The sequence below is a fragment of the Diabrotica virgifera genome, chromosome 1 (genome assembly GCF_917563875.1).
Source record: "Diabrotica virgifera virgifera chromosome 1, PGI_DIABVI_V3a".
NCBI classification, from domain to species: domain Eukaryota; kingdom Metazoa; phylum Arthropoda; class Insecta; order Coleoptera; family Chrysomelidae; genus Diabrotica; species Diabrotica virgifera.
The window spans coordinates 111,022,739-111,039,329 of NC_065443.1; the positions used below are offsets into that span (position 1 = coordinate 111,022,739).

At 32.3% G+C, this 16,591-nt stretch overlaps 1 protein-coding gene across 1 annotated transcript in view; it reads left to right on the plus strand.

The window, feature by feature from the left end:
• LOC114324275 (growth factor receptor-bound protein 14-like) overlaps positions 1–16,591 on the plus strand; it is a 416,586-nt gene that overhangs the window by 37,848 nt on the left and 362,147 nt on the right. The window lies entirely within an intron of this gene.

A 16,591-nucleotide genomic window follows, 5' to 3' on the forward strand; every position in this document is an offset into this window, starting at 1 on the left:
AGGCATCGTTAGTTGCGTAAGAATTTTCTTGTAATTTCAATATGTTATGGTCTCAAAATTTATCGACTTTAGACCAGTTTAGTGCATTATTAGACATTTCAATCACATTTTTGTGATTTTTTTAAAACTATGGTAGAATTATTTTATTTTTAAATTAAATTAGCATATTCAGTACAGTTCAAAGAATATTAAAAAAAATTTAAGATACAATATTAAAAAATAAGCCAACGCGATGTACATTTTTACAGGCACCTCAAAAAAATGGATTTTACGATGGACATCAGAACTCATGCTTGGATGATGTGAAACAAAAAATTCAAAAAGATTTTTTTATTAGTTTATGAGTTTCTCGAGGTAACGCTGTCAAGTTTTTTAGTTTTAACAATTTTTGAGTCTTTGGTATTGCTCAGAAGTAAAATTTTCTGTAAAAAAGGGGTAAAAATCAATATATTTATTCTTGTTAAACAAAAAATAAGCATAAAGAAAATCTATGCAATTTCAGGTGGCTCGGTCAGGTAGTTTTTGAGTTACAATGTCCATCGCCTTTGAAAAAAGCAGTTTTAAGAAAAACGCGTCTAAAGTTTTGAAAACTTTTATTTTCAATTTCTTTTTCCTGTGTCAAATCGTAAAATGATGCACACCGGAATATGTTTCTGAATCGGTGAATAATTTACAAAAGAGAAGGGAACAGTTGTATAACGTTTCTCACTATGCTCAAGCGCGCTGGCACGAAGTTGCTGCAAAATGAGTTGAAAGTAAATTTTCAGAGAGTATTTTTGAATAAATTTAAAATAAAAACAATTAAAAAATCCAAAGTTTCAAAATTTTCAAACTATGCTCCCCCCAAACCATGTATTAAGTAATTTAATTTATTTATCATTGTTTTATACCTTCTTGTCAAAGCAAATATTTCGAAAGGAAAATAAATCGTATAATATTAACCTATAAAACACCAATTGTGAAAAATCCTTGCCTTCTCATCTGCATACACGAACATACACAAGAAAGTAAGTCTTTCGGAGTCCAATTTCTTAAATTTTTTATGCTCTCGACACAGAGATTCTTTCTGAACACGTCTCGCTGGATCCTGCAGCGGTGATTTTTTCTGGAAATTTTTTCTCGCTTCTGCTCTTCCATTTATATTTTGAATTATTCAGCGGCGCTGTAGCGGTTCTATTCGTTTCACTTCATTATTTAGCAAAATTTCTTTTTTATAGAATTTAGAGGGTCATGACATTGTTAGTTTTTCTTTTTATAAGCAGCAAAAAGTTTCCTCTGGGGTGTAGAATCGTGAAATATATAAAAACCCTTTTTTGAAATGAATTACTCTTCCGGAACACAAAGCTGTTGAATAAAGGACGGGCCCTGTGACAAAAGAGAGATTTTAGAATGTTTTGGATTAAGTTAATAAAAATATTATTTCTATATTTGTCTTAACAATCTTTTATTTTACGAAAATTGATTGCAGACGTTCGAATACAATTAGCGTCTCTTTGTAAAGACAATGAAGTCGACTTTACTAAGTAACAAGACATTGACTCAACACATACTACAGATTACACTATAATATGATTTGCAAAATCAACTATGCCATGCCAATGGCCTTAGTTGTCAAGCTAAGCTAAATAAAAATTCACGAAACTTGTTCTATATCTACGTAGCGTAACAAAAAAAATTTTCAAAAAAAAATATTTTCCGTTTTTTGTTCTCTTAAGTTCTTGCACACTCGAAGTTTTTCTATATTTAATTGTTCAACTTTAAAACAATGTTTAAACTTTTTATGTCTTATTGCACATTCTTGTACAAAGTTTATCTCCGGCCAAGTTAGTCCATTCTTTTTATAAGAAGTCGATTTTCAAAAATATTTGCATTTTCTTTTATAAACTTCACTGAATAAGGCTCCATCCTAAAAAAAACTACCAATATTGTATTTAATAAATTCCCACAACAGAAAACGTCAAACTGTGAATCGAAAAATCGAAACGCTTCGCCCCGGTCTATGTGTGCAGTGCACAAATCCTCAATGTTTTAAGATAGAAGAATCGCTGGTTCACGGATTTAAGATCTCTCGTTCTTCTATAGGTTTACTGTATAGTGGCTGGTGGCTGGGTTCAATTTGAATTCTGCACTTGCCAACGTGCCTCTAGCGTAGCGGTGTAGTTCAAAATAAATTATATTAGGATTAATAAAAACAGTTATATTTTAATGATACTATGATATTTATGAGATTTAAGAACAAATATTTTAATGATACTATAATATTTAGGAGATTTTTAAAAATCTGTATTTTAATGAAATTTGATTGGGTGTTCACTGCACAAGTGAACCAATGGAGAAACCGCCCCTAAATACAATATTAATACTTGGAGATTTTATATGCCAGGCATTCTCTGAGGGTGTCCATACCAGTTAAGTCTTTTGGCTTCGATTGTATCTATTATATCTAGATCAATTTCCATTTCTCTCCTAATATCTTCGTTTCTCACCCTATCAAGTCTAGTGAGCCGGCAACAACGTCTCTAATAGTTCATTTCCATGGCCTTAATTTTTGATTTGTTTCTTTGGTTTATTTCCCAGAAGTTCGGCGCCGTACAAACCAATTTCTATTATTGTTTTATACATTCTTCTTTTATTTTCTTTTGTTAGTTTATTATTCCACAATAGTCCGTGTAGCTGATCTTGCTTGGCCAATCGTGGAATGTATTTCGTCGTTACTCCCTGCTTTTGGAGTTATTTGGTAACTTTTAGTAATTATTAATTTTATTTATAGTTTCATTTATAATTTGTAAATATTGAGATTATCACTGTTAGTGTTTATTTTATAAAATAATCAGTGATTATAATAGCAAATTCCGTATTAAAATATTTAAAAATAAACATGAAATTGATATAAATATAGCATCGTTTATTGGCTTCTTTATAGTCATCATAACAGTATTATCAGTTGGCAATATCCATGGCACCATGGCCCGTCAGTTCGTTGCACACCATAGTTCAATTTATACGAATTGAAATGTCGAATATCCCATAAACGTTTTTTTAATGTAAATAATACAATGTATAATAAATTTATTAAATAAAATGTATTGGATATTAGAAAACTTAGTGTACATTCAGTGGATTTATAATGTTCACTGGAGTGCTGTGGTCTAAAGCTAAATTGTGCTTCAGGAATTATCCCAAGTTGGTCCTGTCTCTGTTTGGAGTCTGATTTGTATTATTCTTTCTACTATTTTTCTGACTGTTGGAAGAAAGTTAATCGGCCTGTAATTTTGCGGGAACATGTTGTTCTTTCCCGTGTTTGTTAACCATTAGGTGTCACATGGGATTCTTTCCATCCATTTGTTTGCGAAAAAATAGGAAAAATGGCCCAAACATGATGTGAGTGGCTAACTTTGAAAAATCGTATCTCGGATACTATAAATCCTAAAGACTTTTACCAAAGGTCATTTTAAATAGAAATGATAGAAGTTTTGTTTTCTGTGAAGCCATGCCTATACAGGGTGTAACAAAAATACAGGTCATAAATTTAGTCACATATTATGGGACCAAAAATATTTCGATTGAACCTAACTTACCTTAGTACAAATGTGCACATAAAAAAGTTACAGTCCTTTTAAGTTACAAAATGAAAATCGATTTTTTCGAATGAATCGAAAACTAGGAGATTTTTTATTGAAAATGGATATGTGGCATTCTTATGGCAATATCATCTTAAGAAAAACTTATAGTGAAATTTGGACACCCCATAAAAATTTTATGGGGGTTTTGTTCCTTTAAACCCCCCCCCAAAACTTTTGTGTACGTTCCAATTAAATTATTATTGGAGTACCATTAGTTAAACACAATGTTTTTAAAACTTTTTTGCCTCTTAGTACTTTTTCGAAAAGTCAGTTTTTATCGAGATATTTCTAATATTTGTCAAATCCACCACATATTTGTATAATATGGTTTAAGTACGATTATGGAGACTTTGTAATAATATGAACATTTATTTATGATTTACATTTTTAGGGATATTTTGAACCATATTAAAAAATAAGTCACAAACGTACACAAACATTTGGGGGGTTTAAAAGAACAAAACCCCCATAAAATTTTTATGTAAACATATTGAAAAATAAGCCTCAACTCGATAAAAACTGCCTTATCAAGAAAATACTAAGAGGCAAAAAAGTTTTAATAATATTGAATTTAGCTAATGGTACCACAATAATAATTTAATTGAGACGTACACAAAAGTTTGGGGGGTTTAAAGGAACAAAATCCCCATACAATTTTTATGGGATGCACAATAAGAGTTCCTGCCATAAGAATGCCACATGTCCATTTTCAATAAAAAATCTCCAATAGTTTTCGATATATTCGAAAAAATCGATTTTCATTTTGTAACTTCAAAGGGCTGTAACTTTTTTATGTGCATATTTGTACTAAGGTAGGTTAGGTTCATTCGAACTATTTTTGGTCCCAGAATATGTGATTTAATTTATGACCTGTATTTTTGTTACACCCTGTATATACATATAGCGCCTTGGAAAAATTTTATGGGATAAAAAGAAAAATTGCATAAAAAACTATACCATACTTAACAAAAATAAAAAATAAACTGATATTTTGTTGAAAATTCCACACCTGTAATTTTGAACCAATCAAAATACGTTATTTGGACAGATCACGAGGGAAATTTTCTAAAAATATTCATGATCAAAAAAAAATTTCCGGATATTAATTTGACTTCGCGTGGTATTCGGTAAGAAAATTCCACACCAAATTTGCATTTGAAAATCCAAAGCTGCATGAACAGATTAATAGCGCGCCATAGCTTTGTCAGCAATTATTTAGGCTTTCAAATTCGTAATTTCTACTCATTGTAGTTGCATGGGAATACCATTTCAAGAAAGAAAATACTATAATTCTTCAATTTTACATAAGTTTTGAGTAACTACAAGTGATAGAAAATTATTTTTTGGCGTTTTTAAAACTAAACTACGCAAAATTGAAAGTACTGAATGGGAAAAAGGTAAATAAATTAGTGTCTAAATATTATATATATTTTATTAGACATAGAAACTTAATTGAAAACATTCAAAGTCCTGCATTTTCGCCATTAAGAAGAGAGGATGTGTCCGAAGAATATAGAAAACATCTTAGCTTTGTAACTAAAATGAATCAAAACTAAATTATGTAAACAAATAAAAACCAGTCTGTCTTAAATGTTCTGTTATTGTAAACGTCAAAAAATTTCCACTATAATTCGCTGTTGGGTACCCCACGAGCAAAAAATTTCCGATAAAATACCTCCGTTGCCATGGTGATCTGTCAAAATAACGTATTTTGATTGGTTCAAAATTACAGGTGTGGAATTTTCACTAGTAATACCACTAGAGGTCAAATTATTTCCGGAAATTTTTTTGAGATCATGAATATTTTGAAAATTTCCCGACTCGCAGACGAGGAAAATTTTCTAAAAATATTCATGATCAAAAAAAAAATTTCCGGATATTAATTTGACTTCGCGTGGTATTCGGTAAGAAAATTCCACACCAAATTTGCATTTGAAAATCCAAAGCTGCAAAATTTCCGGAAATAATTTGACCTCTAGTGGTATTACTAGTGATTATTTACAAACCGATTTTAAAAAATCTGTTGAATATACGATAGAAGACCACATCCAAAACTATAAAAAAATGTACAGGGTGCTATTAAAAACATTAAAGTTAGGGGTTGTAACTAAGGGATGAATATTTAGGGGATGATTTTTTCTACTCCATATTAAAGTGTATTTCAAATGAAATATACCTGTTTTTGTCCCATTCGAAAATCTCTATTCGTTTAAGAGATATAGCCTGGATAAATTAGTCTGGGACACCCTGTATACCACCTTAGAAAAATTTTATGGGATAAAAAGAAAAATTGCGGTTTTTGTCATATTAGAAGACGTCTACACGTAGCTCCAATAATTGATCGTTAATCACCCAAAACGAAGAATTGTTGATCTGATATAGTTCCTGGAAGGAGGGGCAGAGAAAGACCAAAAAGACATCGGGGAGACGCTTAGACAGAACCATAAATTGAAGTGATATTGGTATAGTATGACTGAAGATGGAAGCTTACGGACAAATATAATTAGCAAAGAGAATGAATATGATGATAAACCGTTTTTTATCACAGTGATTAAATTACATATTATGTACTCAGTATACAGAGTGAGCCAAATAAAAGGAGCCACCCCGATATTTGGCAGTATTTATTAGATTTTAAGAAAATAAAAAAACAGGTCAATTTTTGATCTAAGGGGGACACATTTTTACGGTACAAACATCTGTCACTTGTAAACTCCCTCCCTTCCACTTCCCCCACCCCTTATTTTTGAATAGGGAATAGGGGTCGTGTGCTAGCTCATTTGAAAGGATATTCAATTCTCTATTCAGTAATATCAACATTGACATAAAAATTTATACAGGGTGTCCAAGAAAAATTATTTTATATTAAATTAATTGACACAAAAAGAAGAATGTATGTAATTTATTTAACTCAGAATACATTCTACTGATGATAAAAAAGAGAAAACAATGTTTATTTGATAAATAAACACTGTTTGTTGCTTAAATTCAATATTCAACCTACCAAGAGGCAGATGGGTGGAAGCTTGAACATTAAAATTAAGCAAACAGCAGTGTCTATTTATCAAAAAACATTTTTTTCTGTTTTCTGTCAGCAGTAGAATGTGTTCTGAGTTAAATAAATTACATACAGTCTTCTTTTTGTGTAAATTAATTTAATTCAAAATAATTTTTCTTGGACACCCTGTATACATTTTTAAGTCGATGTTGATATTACTGAATAGAGAATGGAATAACCTTTCAAATGAGCTAGCACACAACCCCTATTCCCTATTTAAAAATAAGGGGTGGGGGAAGTGGAAGGGAAGGAGTTGACAAATGACAGATGTTTGTATCGTAAAAATGTGTCCCCCTTAGATCAAAAATTGACCTGTTTTTTTATTTTCTTAAAATCCAATAAATACTGCCAAATATCGGGGTGGCTCCTTTTATTTGGCCCACTCTGTATATTATAGCTAAGCATCTGTTCGGAAATTATCGCTTGTCCACCATCTGTAATATTTCTTTAGTCACTCATTACTTCTTTTGTTTTTCTCTTCCATATTTCGATGGCTTAAAGCACACTTATTGTATGTCCGTGAATGTACTTTTTGAGAAAATCGATTTTGAATGTTTGGGTTCTTGTAGAACAGCGTTACATTAAATATTGAACTTTACGTAATTTTTTTATGATACGAATTAAATAAACATTGAAATGAGTATCTAATAAAAATAAATACCTTTCCTCACAAAAAAAAATTTAAGAAGACTTTTTAAAAAAAAAGTATGGACATACAATGGTTGGCAATAAAAGTATGGACATACAAAAAGTGTACATCATGATTTTGATTTAATTATTGGACGTTTTGTGTAAAAAATAGAACATAAATGTATTTATTCATGTTAACAAAATAAAGAACGTCAACAGTCTATTTCACTTTCAGAAGCATGTTCTATTGGAACTATTATGTCTTGCAAATTGCCTTTGGTCGGTAGAGAATCTATTGCGCCTTTGTAGTCTTTGGGTATAACTCAATTGGCAATATATTGGCAGTTGCAGTTGCTGCAGAGTATATTTTTTTCAATCTTCCCAGGTAGGAAGAGGTTTCTTCCCAGGTGGGTGATTTTCTTCGTGTGGCTGACACATTCAAATATGTAGTAGAAATCTTGTAGTATAAATAAACTGATTTGTGTTTTTCTATGCCACCCTGTCGATAATGAATCGAATCTGCTTCTAAATACGAGTAGCCAGTTTCCATGAATTTTAAATAAATCATATCTGGATGCTGTATTGTATTTACCACATGTAATATTCAATTGTCATATTTTTGTTGCGATTCTGACCCCTGCAAGTATCGTAAAATGTGCTTACATGTTTGACAGTACCTACTAGGAACAGGATGCAATTTCAGACGATTCTTTTCGTCCATTTATTTCGTCCCGGATATTAACAATGTCAGTCGCTATATTACAATAATCAAATATTGTAAAGTTATAGACAGAAAGTTTGGGTCTGTAGTAGATTTGAGCATCACCACCATAGGGCATAGATAAAACTGCGTGCAAGTCCAATGAAACATATCGAAATGTTACACCTTTGCCATCTATTGACCGTTTCTTATATCATCACCCTTCATTTTAAGAGAGTCAGTTTCTCTCTCTTTTTTTATGATCTTGAAGGCCATTTTCTAAGGCGGACTTGTCTGAAGCCTTTTTATAACTATTGCAGAGAGCACAATGATCTTTTTTTTTGCTTTAAAAAATCTTAATGGAGATTCTTAGCTATTGAAAAGAGATCTGTATACAATTATAGTACACTTGGGTATATTATTCTCATGGCCAAATTGTTCATAGTCAAACAATCGCAAGACCAGTAAAGCTTCTTTAAGTCTTTTCTACAATAGTGACTTTCCATACGAGGAAAGGAATCGATGTGTTCCTAAGCTTTGACAATTATATTTGCATCTATAATATTAGGAGCCTTACGGCCTTTTCTTTTATCTGTCCCTACATAGGCTCCTGAATTTTATCTCCTGATCTTTAACTTAATGCTCAAAGTCTTACAGAAAAACTTACAGAGATACTTTTTTATTTTCGTTATTTTCGTCTAGTAAGTAATAACACTTTGAATATTTTTTATGTCTTTCGGAGTTTTCTATCTGCAGTCTAACTTCTGTTCTTTCTAACTGCAACACTTTATAACTTCTAGTACATACAGAAAAAAGTGGACATACAATAAGTGTGCTTTAAGCCATCGATTTGCTCTAAATTCCCGTTATTTGTCGTTCATGTGGTGTTTTCTAAGATTGATGTTTGTTATTGTCTTAGATTCCTCTGAAATTACTTTGGTTGTTAACAACACACTAGAAGTACGATACATTGTAGCTTTTTATTTTCCATTCCGTGCCAGAAAATAATGAAACCTATAAATCATCATCACTAAAAATAGAACATTAGACGTTATCTAAAATTGCGCTCCTATTCCCAATACACTGCGACGATAAGAACCAAACTGCAAAGGATATAAAACGCGGTATCGTTGAACAAGTGCATTTTATTTGCAGCGCCGATAAGAGCAAAAGGAAACTGAGGTCGGAATATAACCATTTGATATCTTTAATACGGCCACAACTAGACTTGTTTCGTTTTTGATAAATCCGCAAGTCGACCTCGTTCTAGATTAATGACAATAACTCCACACCACGCTGATATGTATTATTACATATATATTCAATTATAAAAATAAATATGTAGGTATGTACAGTCTCTCCACTGGTTCTTTTCACATGAGGACATTATTCACAAATTACTTTTATATTATCTCTCTTTCTACTTACAGAACCAGAGAAATGAAAAATTAAGTTGCTTTTCCATATGAAGGGTCCAGTGGAAAAACATGATAAGCGCCAATTTATTAATTTTGAGGTTTTACAAAATTATAACACCTCTACCTGGTCCCTACAAAATGTATAAACTCTGCTGGAAAATAAGGTGTTAAATACCACGATATTGCCTATTAAAAATATGCATACAGAGGGAGAACTTGATATTCACCAGCCGTCCAGGGGAATAACTTAACAAGTCCATTTGATTGCGTCAACGTTAGCAGCATCATCATCATCATCATCATCATCATTAATGGCGTTACAACTATTCGTGAGCCTTTGCCGCGTTTACTATTGCCTTCCATGTTTGTCGGTCCTGTGCCACTAATTCACATTGTGTAATTCCCATTTTTTCCAGATCTTCTTTGACTGCACATTTAAACCTTTAGCCCAGTCGGGATAGCATTTGACCTTGCATTACGAGCTGCCCCAAATTTTATTTTTCTAATCTTTAGGGAGGGTCAATATTAGTATAAATTTAAAATCTCGACTGAATTCCACCGTTTCGTTAGCCACCATCTTGACTTTAAACGAGAACCGTTTTTGCTTAATATCTCCACCATTTTCAATTTTTCAACAAAAAGTGCAGAAACTGAAATTGTTGAAAATGCGATTTTCTATAATTTCATTTATTATAATTTTTTTCGTGCGGTCGTTATTTTCCGTGGTATGAGGGGAAAATAGTTACAGTTGGAGCATAATTATTGAATTATTGAATTATCTCGTTTATTATTAGTTTTACAACAAATATGTACCTACACAAAAATAAAGAGAATTAAATTTTGTACAATGTTGATGTCATTAATTTTTTTGATAAAATCAATATTTAAAGTAGTAAGTTCGCGGTAAAGGTGCGAGCGTAAGACCTAATTGATTTTATAGCAATTGTTTTTGTTCAATATCTCTGCCATTTTCAACTTTTCGACAAAAAGTGTAAAAACTGAAATTGTTGCAATTACGATTTACTATAATTTTTCCAGAGAACCAGTGGCGGGTCTACAAGGGGGGATGGGAAAATTCCCCCCAACAGGGTCCAAAATTAAAAAAAAATATTGTTGAAATGTTAATATATATTAGCTAACATGAAACTTAAAATATCGACAGAAGAATTCAACCAATAAAACCCGCTAGTTAATAAAATTAACTGAATTTAATGCATATAAGTTATTATTTATGTCTTTTATATACTTAGTTTGGTTGATGTTTCATTGGAAGTTTCAAAAATTCTATAAAATATAATTCTCTTTATTTTTGTTTATGTATATTTATGTCGTAAAGTTAATAATAGATGAGGCAATTCAATAATTATGCTTCCCCTCCGCTTCCACTATTTTCCTCCTTAACTCGGAGAATCTTGATCGCATAAAAAAATTGTGGAAAAGAAATTGTAGGAAATTGCATTTCCAATAATTTTCTCTCTCACCATTTTTGTCGAAAAGTTGAAAATGGCGGAGATATTAAGCAACAGCAGTTCTCATTTAAAATTAATATGGCGGCTAATGCAACCACGGAATTCAGACGAGATTTTAAATTTACACTACTATTGATCTCTCCTAAAGGATAGAATTATAAAATTTGGGACAGCTCGGAAACAAGATTCAATTCAATAATTATGCTCCCCCCACTACTTTTTACTATTTTCCCATGTAACTCGGAAAATATCAACCGCATGAAAAAAATTGCTAAAAAGAAATTGTAGGAAATTATATTTTGAACAATTTTAGTTGAAAATGGTGTAGATATTGAACAAAACAATTGCTATAAAATCAATCAGGTCTTACGCTCGCGCCATTACCGGATACGTACTACCTTAAATATTACTTTTAGCAAAAAAATGAAAGAGATCAAAATTGTGTAGAATTTAATTCTCTCTATTTTTGTATAGGAACATTTTTGTCGTAAAACTAATAATCAACGAAATAATTCAATAAATATGCTCTAACTGTCAATATTTTCCGCCCTAACTCGGAAAATATCGACCGCACGAAAAAATTGTAATAATATAAATTATAGAAAATCACATTTTTACTAATTTTGGTTCGTCTACTATTTGTCGAAAAGTTGATAATGGCGTAGATATTGAGCAAAAACGGTTCTACTTTAAAATCAAGATGGCGGCTAACGCAACGGCGCAATTCAGTCGAGATTTTAAATTTACACTATTAGTGACCCTCCCTAAAGATTAGAAAAATAAAATTTGGGGCAGCTCCTAATGCAAGGTTAGGCCTGTTATTCATCTAATCCGACTGGACTACTTTTTCTAGGCCGTCCTACAGACATTCTTCCATCTGGCATTTCCCAGACCACATTGTTTATAAGGTGATTGTGGTTACTGCGTATCACATGCCCTGTCCATCTGAGTCTATTGGCCTTTATATATCTGACTAGATTTTCCTTTCCGAATAGAGAGTCACGCTGTTTCTGCAAGGGTCATATATCATTCGAAGGATTTTACGTCCCCACACCAGCAATTTGTTTACTTCTCTTTTTGTTAGCGTCCATGTTTCGCTTCCATACGCGACTGCTGGTTGTATTATGGTCTTATATGTCTAGATTTTTGCACCTCGTGGAAGAAGTTTTGACCTCATTAGATGTTGTATTGCAAATAATAAGTTTCCTGCCATTATTCGCATTTCAACTTCTCGCTCTAACGTTCATGTTTTATACTTGTCTTCATCCTCAGAATATTCTTCACAACTCCCCACAAATAATGATTTTATTTTCGAGTGTATTTTGAAAATAATGTTTTTAGTTTGTTACATATTCACTTTAAATAAATATCATCATCATTATCTTTGCCTTATCCCTATGCGGGGTCGGCTTCCCCTTATTGCATTTCTCCATACAATTCTATCTTGGGTCATATCAATATTAATCCCCTTTACCAACGTCCTGCCTAATCGTCTCCCCCAACGTCTTCTTTGGTCTTCCTCTCCTACTCCTTCCAGGAATCTGCACTTCAGCAATTCTTCGTATTGGGTGATTAGCGTCTCGACGTTGAACATGACCAAACCATCTCAACCTATGCTCTCTCATTTTGGCATCAATTGGTGCCACACCTAGACTTCCCCTAATATACTCATTTTTAATTTTATCCTTTTTTGTCACTCCACTCATCCATCTAAGAATTCTCATTTCCGCCACATGCATTCGTTGTTCCTCTTTCTTTTTCACTGCCCACGTTCAGTTCCGTACATCATAGCCGGTCTTATGGCTGTTTTATAGAATTTTCCCTTCAACTTCATTGGAATTTTCCTGTCACACAGCACACCACTCGCTTCCTTCCACTTCATCCATCCAGCCCTAATTCTACTGCATGCATCTCCATGTATGTCTCCATTACTCTGTAATACCGATCCCAGGTACTTAAAACTATTGCTTTTTACAATCAGTTCACCATCCAAAGATACCATTTTATTTGTAGTAACTCCATCTTTAAATGAACATTGCAAATACTCTGTCTTTGTCCTTCTTCTTCTTCTTGTGCCACTCCTATCGGAGATTGGAAATCATCAAGGCTACCCTGACTTTGTTTACAGCTGACCTAAAAAGTTCATTAGTGGTGCAGCCAAACCACTGTCTCAAATTCCGCAACCATAACATTCTTCTACGGCCTGGATTCCGTTTTCCTTCTATTTTTCCTTGCATTATATTTTAAAGTACTGCGTATTTATGACCTCTCATCAGGTGACCCAAATACTCGAGTTTTCTTCGTTTTATCGTTAACAAAATTTCTGGGTCTCTTCCTATCCTTCGTATTACTTCAAGATTTGTGATTCTTTCAAAGTCTTTGTCCTACTAAGTTTTAAACCTTTTTCCTCTAAAGCTTGTCTCCACTGTTCCAGCTTTTGTTCTAAGGCTCTTTCACTATTTCCTACTAACACGACATCATCAGCATACAATAAGCATCATGGAATGTTACCCTGTAGTTTCGCTGTTATCTGGTGCAAAAGTAATGAGAATAAATACGGACTAAGCACATAGTCTTGGTGCAATCCTACTTTCACATGAAATTTATCAGTCTCTCTAACACCTGTCCTAACACTAGTCGTTACTCCCTCATACATATCCCTCACACTCTTTACATATTCACCAGGGACTCCTTTCTTGTTGAGTGCCCACCACAGAATCTCTCGAGAAACTCTATCATATGCTTTCTCAAGATCAATGAATATCATATGAGCGTTTGTTTCTTTACTCCTGTATTTTTCCATTAACTGCCTTATAATGAAAATTGCATCTGTTGTTGATCTGCCATGCATAAAGCCAAATTGATTCTCGGATATTTCGGTTTCTTCACGTATCCGTCTATCAATTACTCTTTCCCATATTTTCATGGTGTGGCTAAGCAGTTTTATAGCCCTGTAGTTTGTACATTGTTGTATATCTCCCTTGTTTTTGTAGACAGGTACTAGTATACTGCCTCTCCATTCATCTGGCATTTGTCCAACTTCCATAATTCTATTAAATAAACCTGCTAGCCACCTTGTTCCTGTCTCTCCCACTTTAAATAAATATAAAATCTACCCCTGTCTCACTTTAAATAAATATATGAATATCATTTTCATCATCATTATTTATATCAATAATTTTCATTATAAATATTTCTGGTTTCCAATGTTTAGTATTTATTTCATATCCTGTTATCATTAATAAACCTAGAAACCATATTAATTACATACATATTAGTATAGCAGGTTTCATATTACTAGGTTTTGAAACGTATTTTTGCTCTCCTGTAAAATTAGCAAAATGACGCTTATCAGGTTTTTCCGCTGGACCCTTCATCTACAATAATATTAATATATATAGAACAAAGACATAAATATGAAGAAGGACGGTAGTTCCGACAGAGGGCTCTCAAAATCTCAAAGATGGACGTTAACGTCGGGAAAACAGTTATTTTGTCATTTGACCTCTAAGCCGTAAAACGTTGAATATAAATCATTCACACGTGTGTTTTACCAAAGTGACTACATACTAAGTTTTACCACTAAGATGCCTTATGGGTTAAAGACGACTCAAAATGTATGATGCATTCATTAAAAGTTGAAGCTAACTATTTACTGATTTGTTTTTACCCTTTTTTCATTAAGGGAAAAGTTGCAAAATGTCGCCTGTCAAAATTTTCAATGGGTTTTAATTGTATTCATTTTTTTTAGAATCCTAATAAATATTTTTGAAAAATTTAAACGCAAAATGAAAGATTACATTTTTACTGCACTCAACGAAAAAGGTACGTAATATCAATAAAAATATTAATTCAGACAACAAACGCAATACTTAAAATTTGTCCAATTCTTGGTTTTATTGGGACAACAAAACGATGTTCATCAATTCATTATTTTCGTTCGTTGAGCCAATGTATTACGTTTATTGAATGGATGAACATTCATTATGTATACCATAATATCACTTTATTGGTATTACGAACTCTGTTCACTGAGTCAACGAACACTATTTATTGATATTACTAACTGTGTTCGCTGAGTCAACGAACACTATTTATTGCAACAACAACGTCGTTAATTGACCGACGAAGACTATTCGTTATGTCAATATCAGTGTTATTTCTCCTAACGTATTTCGTTTATTTCTACAATTATTTCCGTTTATTGTTACAATTAATTCCGTTCATTCCAACAATAAATACGGTTTTTCTTACAAGCAATTCTATTCATTCTTACAATCAGTTTCGTTCATTCCTACTATGAACGTATTTTATATTAATAATTACTGAATGCAATAGCCCAATGTATGATATTAATTGATTAATAATAATTTTTTAAATCCCCCTTTTTTGTCCTTAACCTAAAGGACTGTACACTGTGTGATTTTTCATTTGATTTCACTTATACAGTGTACTGGAATAAGTGTTACACTCCCCCCACCCCCTTATTAACTTATTTATTTTTAGCACATAAGCAAAACGCTCGGACAGGTCGATTTTTTAAATAATCAATGTATATAATAACATCAATGTTTCGAACTTTACACGATCCCTCTTCAGGTGACAGGCGCGGCGTAACTTTGATTTTTTTAATGGGAAAGTACGTCATGTGACAGCTTATTTAAAAGCGTTTGAAATAGTGATTCCAAAAATGTATAACACTTTAATCCTTTTTGAGAGCGCAGGTGAAAAATTTCGATCGAATTCTTTTTAAACGCATTCATTTTTTTTGGAATTCTGAGAAAACTAATAAGTATTTTTGAAAAATTTAAACGCAGAATAAAATATTACATTATTACCGAGGGCAGAAAGTCCCTTAGAATAAACAAAAAGTTTCTGTTGAATGGTATGCCAATTTGAAATTAAAAATCATACTAAATTTTCTCTTTTTCACCCCTGTGACTTATTAAAATAATCATTATAGAGGTTCTCAGGGACTTCAGACCTAAGATAATACTGTAATATTTTATTTTGCATTTAAATTTTCAAAAATAATAATTAGTTTTCTCAGGATTCGAAAAAAATGAATACATCTAAAAAGAATTCGACCGAAATTTCACGATAATAGACACACAAAAACTTCCTTCTACTACGGACTACACTTGAAAACGAAATGCAATTATTATTCGGCACTTCGGTAACACAGAGAAGCTAGGGGTATCACGATAAGGAAAAGCCGTTAGCTTTCAAATGGTCAAGCAAAACATTTATTGTCTCAACAACTACGATTATTGTCACAATGAACGCATTGATTGTGGTTATTAAATGCAGTAGTAGATTGATTAATGCATTCGTTGTCACAATAATCAATTTACATCTATTCAATAATCATATATTACTCTATATTAACAACATTTGTACATTGTTTTAATGAAATCTGTACGTTGTCACGATAAACCAAGGTAATTGCTTGTCATCTACGAAATCAAGAACGTGAGTTGCTGCCAGAATTAACAGTATTTATTAAATATACGAAACTAAGTTATTGGCTGAATAAATTTAGTGTTATTGGTTAATGTACTCTAGTTATTCTCACAATTATTATTCAATCATTGTGACAATAATCAAATACATTCGTTAATGTCTAAAAGTTCGTTGAAACAACAAATTAAATTGTTGTGCCAACGAAATACTATTCAGTAATCACTGTTAAT